The 23,729-nt window shown below is 44.4% G+C and overlaps 1 protein-coding gene across 1 annotated transcript in view; it reads right to left on the reverse strand.

The window, feature by feature from the left end:
• Positions 1-23,131, reverse strand: part of MAPK4 (mitogen-activated protein kinase 4) — a 94,620-nt gene extending 71,489 nt beyond the window's left edge. The window contains exon 1 of the mRNA XM_066604858.1: positions 23,054-23,131. The gene's annotated coding sequence lies outside the window, so the exon portion shown is untranslated. The remainder of the gene's footprint in view (positions 1-23,053) is intronic.
• Between the last annotated feature and the right edge of the window lie 598 nt (positions 23,132-23,729).

Below are 23,729 nucleotides of genomic sequence, written 5' to 3' on the forward strand. Positions count from 1 at the left end.
CATACTGCAATACTGAAGTATTGCAGTATATGATATAAGCAATCAAATGATTGCAACTTTGAAGTAAAGATAAGTTTTAAAAAAGTTTATGTTTGTAAAAATTAAGGGTCCTTGGAAACTTGAAAAAAACTTTTTTCTGCATTTAAAAAAAGGATCAAAACAAAAAAATCCTAAAACATATGTGGTATCACCGTAAAAGTCCGATCCATCAAAAAATGCATTACCTATCGCGCTCGTTGAGCTTCGGCATAAAAAAAAAATACACAAAGGAAGAATTGCGCTTTTTTGGTCACCCCGTTTCCAAGAAAAAACTGATTAAAAATGATCAAAAAGTAATATATACTTCAACATGGTACCAATAGAAATAACAGGTCGGCCATGAAAAGAAAAGTGAACCCTCACGCAACCTTATAGAAAGATGAAAAAGTTATGGCGGTCTGAAGATAGTGGCAGAAAATTTTTTTTAAAGGATATTTTATTTTTTTAAAGGTAGTACAGCAAAAAAAATAATATAGTATATAAATAAATTTGGTATTGCTGTAATCATACTGACCCACGGCTAGCATGTAATTTTTGATGTACGCTGTAAAAACAAGAGTCCCCCCCAAAGATGGGGAGGAGAAATGAAAAAGTGGGAAAAAAAAGAAAAAAATTTCCTCATCCTTAAAGGGGTTGTCCCGCGCCGAAACGTTTTTTTTTTTTTTCAATAGCCCCCCCGTTCGGCGCGAGACAAACCCGATGCAGGGGTTTAAAAAAAAAAAAACGGATAGTGCTTACCTGAATCCCCGCGCTCCGGTGACTTCTTACTTACCTTGCGAAGATGGCCGCCGGGATCTTCACCCTCGGTGGACCGCAGGTCTTCTGTGCGGCCCATTGCCGATTCCAGCCTCCTGATTGGCTGGAATCGGCACACGTGACGGGGCGGAGCTACGAGGAGCCGCTCTCCGGCACGAGCGGCCCCATTCAGAAGAAAGAAGACCGGACTGCGCAAGCGCGTCTAATCGGGCGATTAGACGCTGAAAATTAGACGGCATCATGGAGACGGGGACACCAGTAACGGAACAGGTAAGTGAATAACTTCTGTATGGCTCATAATTAATGCACAATGTACATTACAAAGTGCATTAATATGGCCATACAGAAGTGTATACCCCCACTTTGTTTCACAGGACAACCCCTTTAAGGAGTTAAAATTACGAGAAACTGAAACATTTAATGTAATGCAAACCTGTAGAACTTCTCAAGTATATCAAACCGGGAGTCTGATATATAGCAGACTGATATATAGTTTTATGGGGAAAGATTCAGTATAACTTGTTTCTGAGCTCAACAGTCCAATGGGCGGAGCTATCAGTGATTGACAGCTGTGTATGACTGTACATACAGGGAAGGCTGTCAGTCACTGATAGCTCCACCCATGGGACTGTTCAGCTCAGAATGAGGAGAGATATAAATGAATAAAATAAAATACAAGTTAGGGTGAATGCAGACGGGTGGAAATTCTGCGGCAAGATTTCCTGCAGAATTTCCGTCCGTGCACGCTGCCACAGGATTGCATGCTAATCCTATAATTAATTAGATATTAGGGGAACAGGTTACCACAGGAGGTGGTGAGTTCTCCTTCAATGAAAGTCTTCAAACAAAGGCTGGACAGACATCTGTCCGGGATGATTTAGTGATCCTGCACTGAGCAGGGGGTTGGACCAGATGACCCTGGAGGTCCCTTCCAACTCTACAATTCTAGGGTTCTATGAACTCTGTTCTTCTATGTAAATGGGAAAGGTGTAATGAAGAAAAATGTTTGTGTCTCCCTGATGTTCAGTCTGGCAAGTATGCCTTCATAAAAAATCTGAGACAGACTGTTGCTAGGGACACTCTGCCTAGCAACCAGCCTGCAGTTGTTAAGTTGTGTCCATAGCAACCAGGCGGTCCCATAGTACTTAGTTACTTTCGTCACATCGTGTCCTTTCTCCTTTTCGCTTGTTCTCTAACATTAGACCAAATGGAGAGACGGATCTGGTAACGAAGTTATGGGTCACAAATGCGCCATATGTTGCCATATTAGCCGGTCTATCCCTATGATTACAACATGTCTATATTCGGGTGGGTGCTACGTGATTCTTAAGTCTGTATCCACAAAAAAATTATGCAGTTGCTGTTTACAATTCTCCGGCATGAATCATCCGCTGCGCCATATGCTCATATGAAAACACCATCGCAACATTACGCCATACAACAGTTATAATATTTACACTGCCGGGTTAACACTTTGTTATCTGCATCATTTACGGACTACCATCAGACTAATCTTTTAGCACAATGTAGAGCAGGGGCGTCAAACTCATTTTAATTGAGAGCCAAATCAGTCTTACAGTCGCCTTCAAAGTGCCGATTACACTTGTAAGACTGTATAGAAAGGGCTTGTTCACACGAGCGTATTTGCGCACCGTATTACACACCGCAATAGGGAATTGCAGTGAATGCGGCGGCGCAAATATGCAGTGAATATGCATATTCACTGCATATATGTGCGCCATTTTAATGGGCCTCTCTGCGTTTTTTGGCCTGTGAAAATATGCAGTGCATTTGGGCACACAAAAAAACAAGCTGAGCGACTGAAAACCGCGGGCGTAAAGGCCCATTTACACGAGCAGATAATCGCTCAAAGATCGTTCAGCTTTGAGCGATCATTTTGCATAAAAATTAATTGGTATTTAAGTAGCCACTCAGCTACCAATTAGTTATGCAAAGGAAGCCTTCACTAAAAGCAGCTAATAGCCCAAGGCTACTATCGGCGCTCAGATCCTTTGTTCTCCACGGGAAGCAATGCTCCCCGTGGAGAACCACTGATAAAAATGAGTGACGATTTTTATGTTGTACTGATTTTAACGATCAGCCGAAAAGCAGATGATGGGCGCACATTTACATACACCGATTATCGCTAAAGCGATTGTTGATTAGCGATTTTTTTAGCGATAATCGTCCAGTGTAAATGGGCCTTAAGCGATTTTTCATCATGCAAATATACAACGCATTTTAACAGCTGAAATGCGCTTATGCCCATGTGAACGGGCCCTAATAGTGACTCCCATAGTGGCCTCAGTAATAAGTATTAGTGGCCCCAGTAGTATTAGTAACCCCAATGTGGTAGGTAGGTAGGTAGGTAGGTAGATAGATAGATAGATAGATAGATAGATAGATAATCTCATATATCTATCTCATATCTACCTACAATATTTATTTTAGCTCATAACTATCTCATATCTATCCACTGCATTTCCCTGAAAATAAGACACTGTCTTATATTAATTTTTGCCCCAAAAGAGGCACAGTGTCTTATTTCGGGGGGGGGGGGTGCCTTGTACTCACCTGGTCCACGGTGTCCCAGTGCCTCACGCTGCTGGTCTCCAGTGGCGATGTGGCAGTCTGCAGTGTCCACCGCGCTGAGATATGTTCTTCTTTCTAGGGACGAGGCTTTGAATACCCCGCCTGCAGCAAAGCAAGCGCTATGAATGGATCGAGCGCCAGCGAATCACAGCCGGCATTCGATAAGACAATCACAGTTATTCAGTAATGTCATTCACTGAATGGTTGTGAATGATCAAGCATCGGTTCTGATTGGCTGTTGCTCGATCCAATCACAGCGCTCGCTTTGCTGGAGGCGGGGTATTCAAAGCCCCATCACCAGAAAGTAAGGAATTTCTCAGCACAGAGGACACGGCAGCTTGCCACAGCACCAGGAATCATCGCGAAGGACTCAGACACCACTGGCCAGGTGTTTTTTTCATGTACTTTAGCTAGGGCTTATTTTAGGGGGGGCTTATATTTGAAGCTTCTCATGAAAACTGGGGTAGGGCTTACTTTCAGGGGAAACTGTAACTATCTCATATTTATCTATCGCATAACTAACTATCTATCTCTCATATCTATTTCATTTCTATCTATTTCATATCTATTTATCTATCTCATATCTATCTTTCGATCTCATATCTATTTATCTTATATCTATCTTATAGCTATCTATATCTATCTCTCATATCTATCTATCTATCTCATATCTATCTATCTTATCTCCTATCTATCTATCTATCTTATATATCTCTCACCTATCTATCTATCTATCTATCTATCTCCTATCTATCTATCTGTCTCATATCTATCTATCTATCTATCTATCTATCTCAAATCTATCTATCTCATTATCTATCTATCTATCTTATATCTATCTATCTCTTCTATCTATCTATCTATCTCATATCTGTCTATCTAATATCTATCTATCTCTTCTATAATCTATCTAACTCATATCTATCTAATATCTATCCATCTTTTCTATCATCTATCTATCTATCTATCTATCTATCTATCTATCTATCTATCTAACATCTATCTATCTCCTATCTATCTATCTCCTATCTGGCCATTTGGACACAACGATTATCGCTCAAAAGCCGTCTTTTGAGTGATAATCGTTGTGTCTAACTGCACTGACATAATTTGAGGAGGCACTATGGGCCTCATGCCTCCCAGCAAGAGCTTCATTGTATTCAAATTGTATAACTTATTCAAATGTGTAAGTTGACTTTAAAAGTGTTTTCTTTGTGATGATCTATAAGCTAGGGATCCTGATGACTCTCTGTGGTTAGAAAGTCCTTCACTGAGGGACATGTAGTAAATGAAGCGCTGACCGCATAAGACTGTAATCACCCTATCCTGTACATTGTGTTATGTAACCTCTAAGCAGAGATTAACCCTCTTCTTGCGGAAGCACTTGTAAAGAATTGTTATGTAATTCAATGGTGGCAGCGCCGGGGTCCTTTACATCAGACCCGGGTCAACATCTGCTTGGTTGATTCTTGTGGGTTTTCTCCCACACTCCAACACACACGTACTGTATATATACATATATGATAGCAGTATTAGGCTGCTTTTTACACCTGCGTTAGGGTCAGTTCAGGGCTTCCGTCTTTCTGCTTCGTTTTTGGTGGAGAGAAACTGAAAGAAAGCAGAAAAAATTAATGTTTTTTTCCGCATTGATTTTAATGGGGTTTCAAAAAAACTGATAGGTTTCGGCTTCATTCCGTTCCATTAGGTTTTCGTTTTTTAACCTGTTGTTGGGGCACTTGCTATAGAACTAGTCCCGCAACTGATCCATTAGAAGATCAAGTGACCACATTGCTCAGTCAACCTTTTTTATATAGAGGAGTTCCTCATTGGCTAACCTCATTTTAAGTATTCCTGGCTTCTGCATTGTGGTTGCTGGTAATAGCAGTAACAGTGAGCATATATATGCAATATTATTTGTTCGAGTCAGTCAGTCAGTCCGTCCGTCCTTTTCAGGCCACTGCCCAAGTGCTTGAGCCGGACAAACTATACTTTTTTGCACGCACATCGGCATGTTCTACTGTACTTTTTTACCGCGCAAAGCATGTGCATTTGGGCGCGGCAAAAAAAGAAATGCAGTTTAAATGGCTAATTAGCCTAATGCGTTCAAGATGTGTTCTTTTTCCTGCACAATTACGCAGTGTTTCACGCATCTCCTAGCGTATTCTGAGTACATTTGCGCATCCTCATTAACTTATATGGGGACTTTTGGTGCACAAATGCACAGAAAAGTAGAGCATGCTGGGTTTTTTTCCTGCAGGACCGAAATGCGCAGGAAAAATACGTACATGTGAACGAACGCATTGAATTTAATGGTTCTATACACTGCATATTGAACGTGTAAATTTTGCATGTGTGTGAAGGGGGCCTTACTCTCTTCCTCTACTCCGGGTCAAGTAAAGGGAGCAAATGGAGTACAGCAACACATGACTGCAGGACCAATGAGATTATACTGCATTGGTTTGTAGGCGATAACCATGCTGATACATCGGTCTGCAGAGTAGCTGTATACCCAAGATAGTAGGAGTATCTGCAGTGGGTACAATTTTCTTTAGTTGTAGTTTAGAGTTTGCCGACAGGAAAAGTAATGGAGTTCTCTCAACTAAAGGGGAGACCAGTCCAAGCTACTACAGCGCTGGCAAACGATTCTTTCCGTAACTATGATTAATCCATAAATAACAGTGTTTGGGGGGGCGGCGCCTAGTAATACGTAAGGAGATGCATTAATCAGCACTAATGTCATTACTGCATCTCAGAGGGCAGACGGCGGACACTGCAATGACATTACTGTCACACAGGATGAACATCACAAAGGAAAACCCGAGTGCAGATGTAGCAGAGTTAGGGGCATCAGCTTGTCAAATCTAGCATAGCCGAGATGATTGCTATCGAGAACCATGGTGTGTCACCGTTACATACTGTACAACTGCTGGCGTGTCTCCCAACCGTCCTTGATACAGCGGGACAGTCCTAGATATCAGGGCTGTCCCACTGACTCGGGAGGCAGGAGATACAGTATGTCCAGCAGGGGCGCCAGAAAGGAGATAAAATGGAAAACAGCCCTATTGCTCTCCTTGCCACTCTGGGCTTCCGCTTACCTCCGAGCTGTGTGATTACATGCCAACCTGCATTCGATCCCTGCTGCCAATCACTGGCCTCAGTCATACCAATGCTTATACTGGGGTTTGGCCATAGAAATCACATGATCGTGGAAGTGAGTGGAGGACTGGACCGGCGCGGTGGGAGGAGCAAAAGGAGTATAGCCAGTTTTTAAAAAATTTATTTCATAAACAGGGACATTTATACTGAGGGCAGTGTGAGAGGGCATTGTTACTATGGAGGGGCATGTGGTGGTACTATTACTGAGGGGGTATGCAGGGGCATTATTACTGTGGGGGGGCATGTGGTGGCATTATTACTGAGAGGGTATTTGGGTGCATTATTACTGAAGGGGATATGAGGGGGCATTATTAATGAGGGGCAGCATGCAGAAGCATTGTTACGAGGGGAGCATGTGGTGGTATTATTACTGAGGGTATTTGAGGGGCATTATTACTGAGGGGCGATTATTAATGAGGGGCAGCATGCAGAAGCATTGTTACTGAGGGGGTATGCAGGGGCATTATTACTGTGGGGGGCATGTGAGAGCACTGCTAATGAAGAGGTCATGTAGGGGCATTATTACTGAGCGGGGACATTACTACTGAGGGGGGCAGGTGGTGGCATTATTACTGAGAGGGTATTTGAGGGGCATTATTACTGAGCGGGGTCATTATTACTGAGGGGGGCAGATGGTGGCATTAATACTGAGAGGGTATTTGAGGGGCATTATTACTGAGCGGGGACATTACTACTGAGGGGGGCAGGTGGTGGCATTATTACTGAGAGGGTATTTAAGGGGCATTATTACTGAGGGAGCATTATTAATGAGGGGCACTATGCAGAAGCATTGTTACTGAGGGTGTATGCAGGGGCATTATTACTGAGGGGGGGCATGTGGGGGGACTGCTAATGACGAGGTCATGCAGGGGCATTATTCCTAAGGGGGATATGAGGGGGCATTATTAATGAGGGGCAGCATGCAGAGGCATTATCACTGAAGGTTGTATGCAGGGGCATTATTACTGAGGGGGAACATGTGGGCGCACTACTAATGACGAGGTTATGCAGGGGCATTATTACTGAGCGGGGACATTATTATTGAGGGGGGCAGGTGGTGGCATTATTACTGAGAGGGTTCTTGGGGGTTATTATTACTGGTGAGGGGTCATGCGGGGGCATTATTACTCATTAAAATGTGGTGGAATGATTACTGACGGGGGCATATAAGGGCATTATTACTGTAAGGGGGACACTAAAAGGGTACCATTATTGTGAGGGGATCACAAACCATGTAATCTCCAAAACATAAATTGCACATTCATCTCTGCTATATCTGTATAAAAAAAACCATGACACTAAAATGACATCACATTCAAATAAATGCAGTTATAACGCTGTGCTACGCAGAGAAAAGCCAAGTGCATATATAGCAGAGTTTGTCAGACATAGCAAACTTGTGTTTGTCAGAAGTAGAGGAGCTGAGACTGTTCTTATAGCAAACCTAAGTTAGTCAAATGTAGGTGAGCTGAGTTTGTCACCAGTGCAACTGGTAGACCATAATGTGCTGTTCCACTTTTTACATAGGACTAATCAACTCATTATATTATCCTAATCCGGTTCTCACAATACATAAATGGTGAAGCGTTAAATGACAAATTCAACTCTGCTACATCTCCCTCTATACGTCTGCTGACGTCGTGGTCTCAACTGCACATATAATTGCGTTATTAAGAGTAAATATATGCCCTGGAGCGTGCATCTGCTCAGCAGCAAGTAGCGCAACATGACAGCTGCTGGCTGTGACATAAGACACGCTCAGGAATACGTGAACAGGGGAACGCGCGGGACGCAGATGGGACACGGGAGGAAAACTGACGAGGGAATCGAGGGAAAAAAATAAATATTAGAAAGGGGGAGGATAACAGAGAAGCAAAAACCGTCTCAGCTGGAGACAATAAATCAATAGTCGTTAACCAATCGTAGCGAAGCTCGTAGAGCAGCGTACGGAGACGAAAGCTATCGCTGGGCAGAACTGCAGGATCATTAGGGGATATTCACAAAGCGTTTGCAATACAAGCATGGGGATGAAATATTAAGAAATGTCATCCGAGCGGTGCGGAAAAAATAAACGCAAGATCTACAGTGTAAATGACATGCGGTACGGGTTTTAAATCGCAGCGTGTCAATTTATACTGCGGATTTTCAGCGTAAATTTTATAAGGAGTTAAGGCCATACCAAAATCTGCTGTGAAAAATCTGCCGATAGCAAGTCGCATCCGAGATTCTCGGGCGCAACTCGCTTCGCACATTACACAGCGACCCCGTCCGTGTGCTGTACAATGTGCGGAACACCTCACATGTGCATGTAATACTCTTATGCGAGAAAATATTACATGCTGTGACTTTTCCATTTCCATGTAAATGGACCCATAGCAAACAATGGGGGATATTTTTATGTGGGATTTGTGTGTTTTGCAATGCACAAAACTCGCCAAGAATTCGGCCTTAACATGTCCTTAAAGGGATTTCCCAGGCAGGATACACTGGGGTCAGAGCAGAAGCCGGTGGGTGCAGCTCTCATTCGGGTCGGATCAGCGGCTTCCGCTCTGACTCCAGTGTATCCAGATGCTGCCTGGAAAACCCCTTTAGACCGCCTTCACACGGGCGAGAAAATCATGCGAGATTTGTGCGTTGTGAGCTGCACGAATATGAACCTCATTCTTTTGAATGGGGTCATATACATGAGCGATGCAGTCTGGGAATCCAATCGCGGCATGTCCCATCCTTTGCAATGAGGCCGGCGGCAGCATCGCACCACCTGCTGGATGCCCACGACGTGATGGCTCCCATTAAAAACAATAGGAGAAATTCCGCGATCCTCCGCCGCAGCTGACAGCCGTGCCAGAGGATCGCTTCTTCCCCGAAGTGATGCAAGGCGGTTTTGAAACAAAAGTTTCTCACATCCGCACGGAAAATGCATGGTGGTGGGTGCGAATTGGGATCGTGAATCACGGCCTGATATCGCACTCGCCCATGTGAATTTGGCCTCAAGGATATGCTTCGTTCATAATCTAGAAATCAGGGTTGGAAAAATGCAACGTAGATTTTAATGAAAATCTATGCCAGAAATCCACGTGGTTAACACAAATTTCTGATGTGGATTTCTATTTGAAGATGGATCGGCATGTGGATTAGTCACATCGATGTGAAATCTGCGCCAAAATTGGGCAGGTCAATTGTTTAGTGGTTTTCTTTCTGTAAGTTAGATTGCAAATCCACACACAGAAAAATCCACGCCCTAGGAAGTAGGGCGCAGAGTGCCAGTGGATTCAACAGGATAGTAAAGATGGAGATTCCGATGTGCAAACGAGGCCTTAGAGCTGTAGACCTCCGAACATCATACAAGGGGGAAATCCGTCGCTTTCACTCTGGCATGGAAGACAATCCATTGCACGTCCGGCCTGTATGGTTCCTTTTACATAGGTATCGAGTAGAGATGAGCGAGCATACTCGCTAAGGGCAATTACTCGATCGAGCATTGCCCTTAGCGAGTACCTGCCCGCTTGGAAGAAAAGATTCGGCTGCCGGCGGCGGGCGGGGAGCTGCGGGGGAGAGCGGGGAGGTACGGAGGGGAGATCTCTCTCTACCTCTCTCCCCCTCGCTCCCCCCTGCTCACTGCCGCAACTCACCTGTCACCCGCACCGGCAGCCGAACCTTTTCTTCTGAGCGGGGAGATACTCGCTAAGGATAATGCTCGCTCATCTCTATTATCGAGCACTAAAACGCCCGACAATTGTCCCAGCGATAATCACTCCAATGCTTTTACACAGGAGCGATGACCACTCAGTGAATGAAGGCGGAGCACGCCAGAGATCTCTTCTAGCCCGCCCGCCTCCATTCACAGTAAACAGGCAGTTGTTCACAGATGATTGACGACCTGCTTACACAGACCGATCATCGTTTGATCTTTATGCCTGCAGAAACTGAACAACGACCGATTAGCAAATTAATTCTTATTAGTCAGTGAGCATTTACACTGAAAGATTATCACTCAGATTCCTGCCATCCAGCACGAATCTGAACATTTTATTCCACATAAAAGGGCCCTAAGTCATTGCAGGGGAAATTTATGGCCAGCCAGAGTGTTCTGAGTCAAGCAATAAACTCTTACCTCTAATGGCCCCAGGCAATCAGCCAGTACAATCTTGGTGTTAATGCTCCGAGATTTTCAAGTGTTAATTTGGTCATGCCATGCCCAATATGGCACTGGGGAATAACGACCCCAAATGTCATTATTGGTGGGGAACCTCATAGTGTTTCGCCTTAACGAAGAATGTGGATGTGTCATCTTCCTCATATGGACCTACCGGCTTGTAGCTGTTACTCCAGTATGGAGTCAGCGTCCATCTGAATTCATGGCCTTTGGTAGATTGGGTCTGAATTCAGGTGGCCTGAGTCCCATAAGACCTCCACCATAACCCTCATCCTGGGAGTGGCCACTATGCCCATCTCGTGAAGTAGCCTCATCATTGAGCACTGCGTTGGTGACTACTATTAACTTAGCATACCCTGCAATCCAGGGAAAGGGCTGTGTAAAGTTTTGCAATATTACTCATTGAAGAACTCTACCCTCGCTTAGTGAGTGGTTCTGAGACTCTTTTGCCGTATTTTAACCCGTTGGAAGGGCAATAGGTTGACTGATACACTTCAATAAACTCTATGTTTGAACATTCTGGCAGATATCGCCTATGTTACTCATTCATACAGTTGAAAGTCCATGGCTTTCTTAGTACATGCCTGTTGAGGCAGTACGTGAGGACCATAGGTATGGAGTCCGACCGAGGCGAGCGGCTGCCACCAGCTCCTGAGGTAAGAACCCCATCTCCTGTAGGGTGGAATCCCCCACTCCACCAAGGATCAACTGTGCAGAGGCAGAGGCCACTGAAAATTGCAGGCTTCATAGAAGTTGCCCTAGGAATCACTACTACCAACTGTCTTAGTAACCTAAGGAATGTATCTCTCTGGATGGCAAAGACTTTCCTCCATTACTCTTAATATTCTTTGGGTATAAAGACTGTCCCTAAGAGGCTGAATTAATTTGCAACTACCCTAAAAGTAGTTTCCCCTACCTGACAATGGCTTTACAGCCCCTATCTGGCACATGGCATCTCAAGTCTTCTTCTTGATAGGAAAGAATGATATATTATCATCAACCCAACCCAGTAAGGCATCACACATTTGGCAACAGAACCTGAGCAGATTGTGAGAATAGAAAAATAGTCGTAAAAACAGTGGATGTTGTACGTGTTAATGATTGTGTTCAGGAAGGTGACACACCGGGGTCTTACTTGCGTCTCTGCTTCGAATATGTACTATAGATTGATTTTATTTTGCATTGCATATTCTTCCTGCCTACCGTGGAAATGCTGGTAGGTAAGATTATGTTGCACAATAGACCACTACAATTGTGGTCTCCAACCGATGCAAAACTACAATACCCAGCATGCCCTGGCAGCCCGCACTTAATAGAGAGAGGGTCCTCTGTTCATCATTGTTTCTCGATCAAATTAGAGAAGAGTCTTTTGATCTGGAGGACCTGACCTGTCCTGTATTACACAGACAACCCATTGATATGATTGGGCAATGTGTAATACTTAATTTCACCTATGGGAGTGCTGCAGGGAAATTGAAAACTTACTGCCTGGTTTCCTCAGATTACAATTGATGACTGGAGATGTTGTGATCAGCTTATTATCAAGGCATGGACTATTCAAAAAAAATTGGGATTGTTCAAAGTGAAGAACCCACTTAAAGGGAACTTGTCATCAACTTTTATGCTTCAATAAAGTTTTTCAAATCTGTTCCTTTTAATAAGCATAAACCGGCATTCCTCTAAAGAAGTGCTTAAATAGTTCCAGGATTATACAAAATTTGGCTGCTTTCTTTCAAAAATAGTGCTACACCTGTCTATGGTTTGCACCTGGTATTGCAGCCTAACTCTAAGTGAATAAGCTGAAAATAGAATCCACTGACTTCAATGGTTTTATTCTCATCTCCCTTTTTTTCGCTCACACGGAAATGCGCCCTCGGAATGCACACAAATGTGCAATTCTGTGAAAAAAAATAACACATCTGGGCCTCGGTTGCCTAAATGGCGTTTTAAATCGGGGCGTGGTAGTGTCCCATGTGCAAAAAACCCTGCCCATAGTTCAGTACTATGCATTAATATGCGTGCAAATCTACCTCGTTCATAGTACTAATACTTTGCGTTTTTTCGCATGCGCTCGTGTGAAGGGTCCCTAAAAAACCTTCACTGCATAGAGGAAATGTGTCCTCGCCCAACCTCATTAGTTCAGACCACGGACTGAATGAAACGCATCGAGTAAACACGTTAAATAAATGAACATGAAGGAGATTCCGCAACCTTGTATATCCTTGCAAGTAGTAATTACATCTCTTAGCAACCAATCTCATCTTCATGGTTTTCAAAACTGTTCATTTAATGGCGTCGAGGCTACGTGGAAATCACACGATGTCCTTTGATAACCACTACAGGGACTTTTGATTCCGGCTCCATAAAAAAGGTCAAATTCGCTGTCAATTAGTCGTGCGTCAAGTGCGAAAGAAACAGACGAGCCATTTCTCAAGACGATACAACAGATGGATGTAGATATATATATCGGGTTCACACCAGAGTAAGTGTATTTGTGCGCGTTTTTAACCTTTCTTCTTTAATCCCTTCACGTCTACATCCTGGGCGTGCAGGGTTTATATGAAGGGTGATCAGGAGCCGATCCTACTCCATACACAGCAGGTGACAGCTGGCCCGCCTCCCCTTCCACCACACAACACCCACTATCAGTGTGAGCGCTGATGGTAGATGTTAACCGTCTGAATGGCCCGATCGGTATTTAAAGGGGTTGTCTCGCGGCAGCAAGTGGGGTTATACACTTCTGTATGGCCATATTAATGCACTTTGTAATGTACATTGTGCATTAAATATGAGCCATACAGAAGTTATTCACTTACCTGCTCCGTTGCTGGCGTCCCCGTCGCCATGGATCCGTCTAATTCTGATGTCTTCTTGCTTTTTTAGACACGCTTGCGCTGTGCGGTCTTCTCCCCTTCTGCTCGGTCCAGGCACGAGCGGCGTTCTGGCCCCCCCCCCCCCCCCTTCTACGCGTCATCGCGTAGCTCCGCCTGGTCACGTGTGCCGATTCCAGACAATCAGGAGGCTGGAATCGGCAATGGACCGCACAGAGCCCACAGTGCACCATGGGAAAGGACCCGCGGTGCATCGTGGGTGAAGATTCCGGCGGCCATCTTGATGAAGGAAGAAGAAGGAAGACGTCGCAGAGCGGGGATTCAGGTAAGTAATATGTTTGTTTTTTTTAACACATCCCTTGTGGTTGTCCTGCGCCGAACGGGGGGCCTATAGAAAAGAAAAAAAAACCGTTTTGGCGCGAGACAACCCCTTTAAGGGTCTCAAACGCCCCCCGACCCTTTGCAATGAGGTTGTGAAGGTCCCAGAGTAGCCATGGTTGATTGCACCAGCATGACTTGATAGATATACTGTGTCACAACACAGTATAATGCAATACTATGGTATTACATTATATTCTATGCCATCAAACAATAGCAAGCTAAATTCCTTTATGGAGACAAGGAAAAGTGTAAAAGTGACTTTGAAAAAGAGTTTTTAAAAAAATCAAAACAAAAAAAAAAACATTTTCATTGTCACCACATGTAGAAGTCTGATCTGTCAAAGTATCATTATTTACCCTGCACGTTGAATGTCATAAATAAAAAAAAACACACAAACCCAGAATTGGGCTTTTTTGGTCACCCTGTCTGCAAGAAAAATGTAATAAAAAAGATCAAAAAGTCATATGCACTCCAAAATAGTACAAACAGAAATTACAGGACAGGAACACTGAGCTCCTGTCCCCTCTCCACCCCTCGGCAGTATTTGCAATGGGAGGGGATGGGGGCGTCCCATTGCAGATAGTGGAGAGGGGGCGGGAGCTCAGTGCACTGCTCCCAGCTCTTACAGCCTCCTCCCCCTGCTGAGAGAGACTCCATATATCGGTCGGGCGTGAAAACCTGGCCGATATACGGTTGTCTGAATAAGCCCAAAAGTTGTACAGCAAGAGAAAAAAAAACTCTATAAATTTGGCATCGTAGTAATCATACTGACCCATAGAATAAAGTTATCATGTTATTTTTGCTGCAGCATGTATAACGTACAAAAACAAGACACCCTCCCCACACCTATGATGGTGGAATTTTGGTTTTTTTTCCATTTCACTCCATTTAGAAACCTTTTAAAGTTTTTTCAGTACATTATATGATACATTATATATAGAGATGAGCAAGTATACTCGCTAAAGGCAATTACTCGAGCGAGCATTGCCTTTAGCAAGTATCTCCCCGCTCAAGACGGAAGGTTCGGGTGCCGGCAGCGGGCAGGGAGCTGCGGAGGAGAGCGGGGCGGAACGGAGGGGAGATCTCTCTCTCCCTCTCTTCCCCCCGCTCCCTCCTGCTGACTGCCGCTACTCACCGCTCCCCTGCGCCGGCACCCGAACCTTCCGTCTCGAGCGGGGAGATACTCGCTAAAGGCAATGCTCGCTCGAGCAATTGCCTTTAGCGAGTATACTCGCTCATCTCTAAGTATATAGTAACACTGAAAAATACAACTTGTCCCACAAAAATCAAGCCCTCAGACAGCAACGCTGATGGATAAATAAAAGAGTTTTTTTAATTTAGTTTTTTTTAGATTTTTTAAAAGTGGGGAGGAGTAATAAAAAAAGGCGAAAAAGAGGACCACATCACTAGGGGGTTAAACTGCCGCAGTCCTGGAGCCTGCTGTATTCCCCAGGTGACATTTCATGGGTCATAAAGGAACCTACTGGATTTGAGATTCTGCATTATAGAAGAGGTGCGGTGGGTCCACCTGCTGCCCGTTTACCTCCAATCTCATCCACTTCCTAGGCTGGGAGAGATAATTGTCCTCTAGCTGTTCCGCCGTCTCTCTGGGTCTCACACACAATCAATGGCTGTGTTCACAGCTATATCAGAAAATGACATTTCTATTAACAGCAGCCCGGGAAGGACGACAGTCACAAATATATTTTTCACAGGTGACGAAAAAAAATAACTATATAGCAAAAAACAATCTAATGAAGAAGCAAAAAAATAATGTAAGAAACTAGAGTGCTTGAAGACAGGAAAACAACAGAAACCACCCTAAATTTAACTCTATAGTGAATGTTCACCTCTTAATGTTGCTACATCTAGCCCAGTGCTAATTCATTTCATAATATCTCTTTATCAGGATTCTCTTTCGCTGGATGCTTTTCCTCAATCACGCCATTCTCGGTATACTCACCATACCGTTGCACGAGAAAACCCCACGCGGCCGGCAGTGACATCCTGGCCTGGCTAGTCTATCAGTGGTTCTCTGCTTTGAACAGTCTCTATTTACTAAAAGAGACCCTTCACAATAAGCCTATCCTCTTGTTGGAAACCCAATCAAACTGCTGTTATCTTTTGGAAATCCTGGTAGTAAGTGTTCAATTTCCCTGCAGCTCCCCCACTGGGAAAATTAAGTATTGCACGATGCTCATTTATATCATTAGGGTGTCTGTGTAGTACAAGACAGGACAGTCCACCAGAGAGAGGTGCTCTTTATAACGGCTCTCCACTCCGATCAAGTAATGTGGATAATGATGTCATTGTATGGCTGTGATTGGTTAACCCAGCGCCGGCTTTCATTGGCTGACGCAGCGCTGGATTAACCAATCAGAGCATTAGCTTGCTGAAGGTGGGGTATTCAAGCCCCGCTTCCAGGAAGAAATGCTCTGTCAGCGTAGAGGAGGACGAGGCAGCGTGCAGCAGTGCCACAGACCATCGCGAAGACCAGAACGCCGGTGGTAGGTGAGTATTAGACCCCCCCAAGCCTCAGCTTGCGAGCTTCTTGACTTGCGAGCAGGATCGTAACTCGAGTTTTTGCTCTTAAATCAGAGCAAAAAGTCGGGAGAGAGGCTGCTCGCAAGTCAAGAAGCTCGCAAGCTGAGGCACCACAGTACTGAGTTTGCCGAACGGTATGCTGGGAAGGGCATGGGTAAAATAAAACGCTGCTGATTTTGTAATAACCATTCATTCGATCGAGCACTTGCGGGACCAACTGGAGCGACGGGCACGACACCGCCACCCACGCCCATCCTCACAACTATCTCTTCTCACAGCCTCACACGAGGAATGGCGAGCTATTCCTGCCCTGATTTACAGAGAACTTGTGGAAAGTCTGCCTCGACGTGTTGCTGCTGTAATATAAGCAAAAGGAGGGCTGACACCTTACTAAATAGAACGATAAAGCACTTTTTTCTAAAAAACATGCAGTGTCCAAATACTTTTGTCCATGTAGTGTATGTAGCTATACGGACCCAAATAGGGATTTCCAGTTTAGAAGTGAAGTGGCTGCAAACTGGAACTCACATGAAATGTAGAATATACTAATAGAACGAAACTAATAGAACAAGTCTGCAAAGGTACAGATTATAGTCCACCACCCAGGATCCCAATTAATCAGCTGTTCTCTGGGCCAGTGAGCTTGTACACCGTGCTGATTTCTGCAGGTAGCAGACAGCTCTATATTCCTGGCAGTGGCCAGACTTGGCATTACAGGCAAAGTTTCCATTGAAATGAACGAATGCAATTTCATTCCTGACCACTGCAGTCGAGAGGGAGCTGTCTGTAGTCGAGAGGGACACTGTAGTCGAGAGGGACACAGCCTTGGCAAACAACTGCTGGGTCCCACGCGACAGACCCCCACTAATCTAGTATTAATGGTTTATCCTAAGGATAAGCCATCAATAATTTACAACCCCAGTTAAGTGTCAAATTAATGTTTGCTACATCTGTAATCTATGCATGTACACACAAGGCAGCCAACAAACGTTCGGCATGTCACGTCTGTTTGTTTATGTTCCGTGCCTTACACTATTTGCGTCCCAATGACTGCTGGGCTACACAAATATCAGGCAAACTACAATATCAACATAGGGCGCGCCAGTCATGTTAAGCCTTATTGACATGAGTGTGTCCGATTTTGGTGTGTGAAAAATGGACCGATTTTAATACACGTGTATATCGGTGTTAGATCCGTAATAGCTGCGAGAGTCTGTTTTTTAGATCTGCGCGTCATCGTGTTTTTTTTTCCTTGGTTGCAAAAATAAAAAACTGAAGGAAGCCCAATTTTGTTTCTGGAACTGCTTAGCAATGCTCAGTGAAAAGTGGAGCCCAAATGTGTGCCCATTTTTTAGACCACCTATGCACTTGAATAGGTGACTTTCATTAAAGAAGTTGGACAAGAATAAGACATGCAGCATTTTTTTAACAGCCCGTGCAAAAAAACCCTGCATCCCTGTATAGTCCGTTTGACTGTAACGGATCAGTGTAATGTCGATGTGTCCGTGTGCACTCATGTGAACAAGCCCTTTAGTGATACATCTGTAGTTATTGCCTAAGTTTCCACCACTAATGCTCATGTAATAGCACCTGCCAATTATCAGAAAATCGTGAGCACGAGCGGCGGCGACTAGCACTCATGTAATAGGGCTCTCAGTAGGTCTTTCTCTTGTCTAATATACTACAATATCAATGGATTGCATCAGGTGACAATTTCAGCTCTGCTGCATCTGTAAGCAGTGCTTGAAAATGATGTTACACCCACGACCATGATTTTGGTTGGTATGTAGCAGTCCCTCCATTTAGGATTGCCGCTTGAGACCCTCTTTATAAGAAACCGACTGTAAGTATGGAGTCTTTCTGGCCTTTTCCCAGCACAGCGTGTCACACGTTTCAACCATTAACAAGTGTTTTTCTATTCATTTACTTGAATCAAATCCCACTCAGAGCGTGAAAAACAAATGTGCATATCTGAGACATCGTTCATGCTATTTATGTGCTGCCACTTACAAATGTAGCAGAGCTTAAAGGGTCCTGTGGGACATTGTCAGCTGAGGTGGAAGAGGGCGCTTATACCCTGAATGATCACTGCATGAAGGACGCCTACTCAATAACAGGTTGGTCCATGTTTTGGGGCGATGTGAACAAATTCTACAGGGTGGCAAACATCCTCCATACTCAACTCAACATGCTCGCAATGGTGGGGTCAACAGGGCCACCCTTGTCGGTCTTCGGCTACTGAACCTCAGTCAACACAAGATATGCCGCATGGTTATTTGTTTAACTTCCCCGCTGTTGTACTGTTGGTTCAGTTGGTCCATTGTGGCACATTGTTGCTGAGATACCAGATGTGCCACCCAACACTCAACCACGCGTGTCCTGCCGCTGTGTGATCTTCTGTTGGATGTCTGTCCTTAGTTCAACCAGTCTTGGTACACTCTTGATACAGCGGTTCGGGAACAGCCAACAAGTGCGACTGTTTCAAAAGTACTGGCACCACACCTCAGGGCACCAACAATCTGCCTGCAGTCAAAGTCATGCATCACCACATTTACCCATGACTGCCGAATGTTCCCTTTTCCTGCACAGAGGAGACGTCAGTGCATTATCTGAGGGCAGATTGTGTTGCGGGCATCACGTAGTACCAGGTTACTGTTCCTAATGTAGTGATTGGTCAGTGTATATGGTCAGTGAATAGAAGTAATCTACACCATTGGTATTGGAAAATGGGGTAGCCCTGTACCCCTTCACTTCCCCCTAGAATACTAATTGCCAGATGCACAGTGGGTGGTAGGATAGGTACATTACACCCCGGTCCCTCCCTTTTTTCTTTATTGCACTTGCTAACAGTCCCTATTTTCACAAGAGGATCCAACAAACCGGACTATAAAAGTTTTGCCTTTATACTTCTTTGTATGATAGCATTCTGGGCTGGAAATAGGGAGGGCCCTAAAACTGTTGTCTCCCAACATGAACCCCTGCCCATATGCCCCTACTCAGGACTTCCGTTTATGTGCCAGAATGAAGAACTGTTCTATAAATGGTTTCTGGTCTAGCAGACGGGGCACGGCCATTTGTTAAATGGATGGTCATATATTTGAATAGTCAGCATGCAACACTACTTGCTTCCCCCAGAGAAAACAGATGAACCAGGTGTAAGATAACTAGAGTTGCAAGAAAAAGTAAGTGAACCTTGTGGAATGACCTGGATTTATGTATCGATTGCTAGTAAAATGTTGTTTGATTGTTATGTAAGTCGTAGTTATAAACAAACACAATGTAACTAATAGTACACAGACAGTTGTACAATTCATGGCTTGTAACATCCACAGTGCAGGGAGAAAAAGTGAGTGAACCCCTGTGTTAATATGTTCTCTAATAACTAATTAGCAAAACGTGTTTCAATAAAGGAGATGGGATTGGAAGTTCAGGTTTCAGATGTGCTTCGACCATAAAATAAAGGCATAACATGCCTGGTTACTGACAAATCTCAAGAAATATTGGTTAGTGTGAATCGTGCCTTAATGCAAACAACTTTCAGGAGACCTCAGGAGATGTGTTATAGAGGAGCATGAAGGTGGAAAAGGCTACAAAAGCTAAAGACCTGGGTGTACGTCAATCCAAGGTTAGACAAATTATGTACACATGGAGAAAATTCAGGATTTGCAACTCTCCCTAGGTGTAGGTGTCGGTACTGGTGTCATATGTCTGCACCAAAACTATGGGTGAAGACATGGGTTGGCCAGGCTTAGTTACATGGAATGCCCAGGTGATGGCCACAGCTGCGGATTGGCTGCTGCACACACACCTCCCCAGACACAAATGTACCAGCCATCCCTCTGACAGCTGACACATGTCCCAGCCGGCCTCACATCTCCACCCCTGTCCCCCCTGTCACTGTCCTTGCTGGCCTCCCTCTCATGCAACTGTGCTTGCATCTCCGCTCCCGTCCCCCACTGCCACTGCTGCCAACACCGCTGTAACCGCGGCCCCGCTGACACTGTCCTCGCTGGGCTCTCTGTGATGCAGCCGCGCTCGCATGTCCGCTCCTATCCCCCGCTGTCACTGCTACCACTGCCAACAGAACTCTTACCCTACGCTCCCGTCCCAAGCTGCCACTACCGCCGCCAACAGCGCTCTCACCCTCCATGGCACCACTCCAATCTGCGCTTGCATCTCCAGAGGCGCCTGCTCTAGGTCGGGCAACTCCAGCATGCACCTCTGTCAGTCCCACTGCAGCGGATCATGCTGCTGCTCAGACAGCTCCTGAAGCCTGCTCTGTCAGTCCAGTTGCTGCTCCTGCTTGCCCAGCTCCTCCAGCCACGTCAAACTCCTGCAGCAACGGCAAACCACCGACCTAGCCAATCAGAAGCTTGGAGGCATTAACAGGGTGGATACATTCAATCACTATGTGTCCACCCATACTTCTGGTGGAGACATACTGCACCAGTACCGTAGGTGTCGTAATAAGATCACTTCAAGAGCACAATGGGCAATGGTGAACAAGATAAGAAAGAACTCAACGGGAACAGAAAACATCTAGAGAAGACTCCACAAACTTAGGAACCCTCTATTTATGTGTCTACTATTAGAAAAACAATCACCATGAATGGTATTTATGGAAGGACACTGTGAAGGAAGCCACTATTGTCTAAAGAAAACATTGCAGCCCGTCTCAGGCTTGCCCGAGACCACCGAGTTGTTCCACAATGCTTGTAGGAAAATGTTCTATAGACAGAGGAGACAAAAGTGGATCTTCTCACAAATGCACAACGCTATATTTGGAGGAAAAATAACTGCACACCAACACCAAAACCTCATCCAACTGTGAAGCCTGGTGGAGGGGGCATTATGGTCTGGGGCTGCTTTGCTCCTCAGGACCCAGACGTCTTCTGATGATTGCGAGAACAATGAATTCTAAGGTGGATCAGAACATTTTACAGGAAAATGTAAGAGTAGACGTCCATGACCTGATGATGAAGAGACATTGGGTGATGCAACAAGGCAATGGTAAAAAGCATGCAAGTAACTAAGCTAAAGAATGGTAGAAAAAGATTTATATTTTGGAATGACCAAGTCAGAGTCCTAGCTGTGACCCTATGGAGATGCTGTTGCATGACCTGAAGAGGACTGTGCACACAAGGCATCCTTGAAATATGAATGGAAACACATTTACAGGGAGGAATGGTCCAAAATTCCTGGTCAATGTTGTGCAAATCTTATTTGCAGCTACAGAAACATTTGGAAGATTGATTGCTGCTAAAGCAGGATCTACAGGTTATTAAATTCAAGGGTTCATATATATTCTAGATGATGGAAATTATAAGGTTAGAACATTTTAATGGAAAAATGCCCAAAAGAAATGCTAGCACTGAACAATTACTATTAGAATTTATTGTCTCCATTTTCTGAGCCATCTGCTTTTGGTCTTGTGAAAGCCCACATTATATTACAGTTCCATAGTGGAAGCAGGCTCCATATTACGAGACTTTCACAGTTATTGGACATCGTAATAAAGTAATGTTTATACATGCATTTAATTAGGGAGTAAACACTTGTGCTATGAAATACTGCATAGCCGGGCACATCCCAGGAGCTAGCAGTCTAAAATACCGAAGATAAATATGATACAGTCTCTCCATGAAGAGCCCTGTACTCCAGCGCTCTCTAACATATCCAGCTTTTGCAGAACTACATCTCCCTGTGGCTTGCAGAGCTTTTGAGTTATAGCTCTGCACCCCCCAGAGAGCCACAGGTTGAAGATCACTGAAGTACAAACTATAGTCCAGTAGCTCTAAAATCCCAGGCGTTTACGAATGAAACGTCTTATCACAGGAAGGAAAAACAACACGCCGCATACGATCCACTCGCGACAGATTAAATTAGAAGTGACTCACTACTAGGCATAAAAAAGGACAATTCTGTGAATGAAGAAGGGGACTATTATCAAATAAGGGGAGAAAGGGAGACAATATTGCTCCAGACGACATGCAACCACAGGATCCTGAAGAACTACAGCTCCCAGCATGCTCACCTGAGATGTGTAGTTCCATGAGACCAACTGTAGCAAATCATACATTGCACATAGTATAAACAGGATACACATAAGGTATACTATAGTGATAGATAGCTATGAAGAAATGAGATAGATATGATATAGATAGATAGATAGATAGATAGATAGATATGAGAAAGATGGATAGGAGATAGATTGATTGATATGCAATTGATTGATTGATAGGTATAATTTATATATATATATATATATATATATATATATATATATATAAGATAGATAGATATGTGATAGACAGATATGTGATAGATATGACATAGATAGAAAAATAGATATCAGATAAATAGATATGAGATAGATATATAAATGATGGATATAAAATAGATAGATACAACTGCCAGAACATGGACAGTAAAGGGTTACAATACAGGTGAATAATCCTATTTCTGGACACCCCCACAGGCTCATTGCATTCAGTACCTGCAGATGATCCTGCTGTGCAGAGCCTGTCTAATCTTCTTTGTGTATCAGCAGATGATTGCACTGGAGGGCAGTGAATGGCTGCAGAGCATCCTCACTTACCATTGTGCTGACAGTGGCAGCTCCAGGCTGCTCCCTCCTCTTCCTCCATGCTTTGTTCCCTAAGCAGCATTAGCAGTAGTGGTACAGCGCATCCCGGTCCCCTTCTCCAGCCCCGAGCTGCAGCCAGCTCCTGTGTGTGCAGCTGATCAGCTGCTGACTGCTCTCCCAGGACACACACTGAATCAGCCTCCCTGCTGGGTGTCATTCCTGGGACGTCCACTAGGGGGAGTGCGGTGACATCACGGCTGTCAGTCACTGGGCGGGCACCTGCTATGTGCCACCTGCTGAGAAGGTGCCAGCCACCTGGGTGCCCAGAGGAAAGATGGAGGGAAGGGGATTATTGCCAATCTGGTAACAGGAAGGCTCTTCATGGCTCATATGCAGGTGTAGCGATAGAACAGCATGTGATACATTGTATCTATAGTGCAAGGCAACAGTGTTACCCACTGAGCCACCATGGCAGAGCAAATCCACAGTGCCAGCTGGGGGTATGTTAACATTTGCAGTGGAGGGGGTATCTAGAGTCTCTATTGTAGATCCTACATAAAATCCTGGACAGAATATTCATCCTGGAAAATGCCGTTCTGGATGCTGGACAGACCCTACAAGGCAGGATTAAGGATTATCGGCTTGAGAAACTTGGACCAATATCAAACTTGCAAATTTACGGTTTTTA

This window comes from Eleutherodactylus coqui, chromosome 5 (genome assembly GCF_035609145.1).
Source record: "Eleutherodactylus coqui strain aEleCoq1 chromosome 5, aEleCoq1.hap1, whole genome shotgun sequence".
Classification (NCBI taxonomy): domain Eukaryota; kingdom Metazoa; phylum Chordata; class Amphibia; order Anura; family Eleutherodactylidae; genus Eleutherodactylus; species Eleutherodactylus coqui.